We start from the raw sequence: 2,500 nt of genomic DNA, 5'->3' as shown, positions 1-2,500 counted from the left end.
ACATTTTATTGAACAGTGCGGATCGACCGATGCGATTGTTTAAACTCGTCTCGGTTCACGTATCGATCCTACAAATGAATTGCACGTCGCCTATGGCGACGGTCCTCTATAAGGCGCTATAAAAATTAACGCCAAGGACGACGTCTCTCAAACACCGGGCTGAATCTGTTTTCAGTGTTCGCGTTTGTGTTAAAAGATAATAATGAAACGTGAATCTTAAATTGTCTCGCCGTGAACCATCCAATTCGGAGTTGCGCTATTAGTAAATCGCGCGCACACTCTCTCGTTGGATCGTTGCGACAATCGGATGAGATACTCCGTTGACGCTGCACGAACCATCGAAAACAAAGAGCGTACAATATTAAAAGGTACGACGAGTTCAAAAACGAAACATCATTCGACGCGGACGCGCCCGCGACCGCGTCGATATGTGTCGTGTTCTCGTCCGAGCGACGACGGCTACATTCGTCCGCGAGTGACTGTCAGCTCCCTGGTTGATCCTGCCAGTAGTTATATGCTTGTCTCAAAGATTAAGCCATGCATGTCTCAGTGCAAGCCGTATTAAGGCGATACCGCGAATGGCTCAATATATCAGTTTTGGTTCCTTAGATCTTACTCAGTTACTTGGATAACTGTGGTAATTCTAGAGCTAATACATGCAATCAGAACTCTGACCAGTGATGGGATGAGTGCTTTTATTAGATCAAAACCAATCGACGGAGGGCCTCGCGTCCGAAGTCGTTAATTTTGATGAATCTGGATAACTTTTGCCGATCGCATGGTCCAGTACCGGCGACGCATCTTTCAAATGTCTGCCTTATCAACTTTCGATGGTAGTTTCTGCGACTACCATGGTTGTCACGGGTAACGGGGAATCAGGGTTCGATTCCGGAGAGGGAGCCTGAGAAACGGCTACCACATCCAAGGAAGGCAGCAGGCGCGCAAATTACCCACTCCCGGCACGGGGAGGTAGTGACGAAAAATAACGATACGGGACTCTTACGAGGCCTCGTAATCGGAATGAGTACACTTTAAATATTTTAACGAGGAACAATTGGAGGGCAAGTCTGGTGCCAGCAGCCGCGGTAATTCCAGCTCCAATAGCGTATACTAAAATTGTTGCGGTTAAAAAGCTCGTAGTTGCATTTGTGCGCCGCGCTGTCGGTGCACCGCATCCGCGGTGATACTGACACGTTTGCGGAGCATATCGTCGGTGAGCCGGCGGTAAAACGCCGGTTCAATATCAAAATCCTATCGCGGTGCTCTTCAGTGAGTGTCGAGATGGGCCGACAATTTTACTTTGAACAAATTAGAGTGCTCAAAGCGGGCTCAAAATGCTGCTTGAATATTTCGTGCATGGAATAATAGAATATGATCTCGGTTCTATTTTGTTGGTTTTCAGAACTCCGAGGTAATGATTAATAGGGATAACTGGGGGCATTCGTATTGCGACGTTAGAGGTGAAATTCTTGGATCGTCGCAAGACGAACATCAGCGAAAGCATTTGCCAAAGGTGTTTTCATCAATCAAGAACGAAAGTTAGAGGTTCGAAGGCGATTAGATACCGCCCTAGTTCTAACCGTAAATATGTCATCTAGCGATCCGCCGACGTTACTACAATGGCTCGGCGGGCAGCTTCCGGGAAACCAAAGATTTTGGACTCCGGGGGGAGTATGGTTGCAAAGCTGAAACTTAAAGGAATTGACGGAAGGGCACCACCAGGAGTGGAGCCTGCGGCTTAATTTGACTCAACACGGGAAATCTCACCAGGCCCGGACACCGGAAGGATTGACAGATTAACAGCTCTTTCTTGATTCGGTGGGTGGTGGTGCATGGCCGTTCTTAGTTGGTGGAGCGATTTGTCTGGTTAATTCCGGTAACGAACGAGACTCTAGCCTGCTAAATAGGCGTCGCCATTTAGGTGTGCTCGACTTCGGTCGTGCAACTCACTGGCGACGTATTAAAATTCTTCTTAGAGGGACCGGCGGCTTCGAGCCACACGAGATTGAGCAATAACAGGTCTGTGATGCCCTTAGATGTCCTGGGCCGCACGCGCGCTACACTGAAGGAATCAGCATGTTCTCCCAGGCCTAGAGGCCCGGGCAACCCGTTGAAACTCCTTCGTGCTGGGGATTGGGGTTTGCAATTATCCCCCATAAACGAGGAATTCCTAGTAAGCGCGAGTCATAAGCTCGCGTTGATTACGTCCCTGCCCTTTGTACACACCGCCCGTCGCTACTACCGATTGAATGATTTAGTGAGGTCTTCGGACCGACACGCGGTGGCTTCGCGGCCGTCGGCGTTGCTGGGAAGTTGACCAAACTTGATCATTTAGAGGAAGTAAAAGTCGTAACAAGGTTTCCGTAGGGGAACCTGCGGAAGGATCATTAACGTGTGTCACGACGCGTTCGCGCTCGTAATACGCAGACATTAATCCACAACATACCCATCCGACCGTCCGTCCGTCCGTCCGTCCATATTATGGATGGATGGATGGATG

At 49.2% G+C, this 2,500-nt stretch overlaps 1 non-coding gene across 1 annotated transcript; it reads left to right on the top strand.

Moving 5' to 3' along the window:
* The first annotated feature begins 487 nt into the window (after positions 1-487).
* On the top strand, positions 488-2,390 carry LOC140752905 (small subunit ribosomal RNA). Its single transcript, XR_012103505.1, has one exon. It is a non-coding gene; the product is annotated as a small subunit ribosomal RNA (ribosomal RNA).
* The last annotated feature ends 110 nt before the right edge of the window (positions 2,391-2,500 follow it).

This window comes from Epargyreus clarus, unplaced genomic scaffold, assembly GCF_041222505.1.
Source record: "Epargyreus clarus isolate Ecla_fem2 unplaced genomic scaffold, WU_Ecla_fem_2.2 ptg000025l, whole genome shotgun sequence".
Classification (NCBI taxonomy): Eukaryota; Metazoa; Arthropoda; class Insecta; order Lepidoptera; family Hesperiidae; genus Epargyreus; species Epargyreus clarus.
The sequence above is the reverse complement of the archived record's forward strand: the minus strand, read 5'-3'. Positions and strand labels throughout refer to the sequence as shown.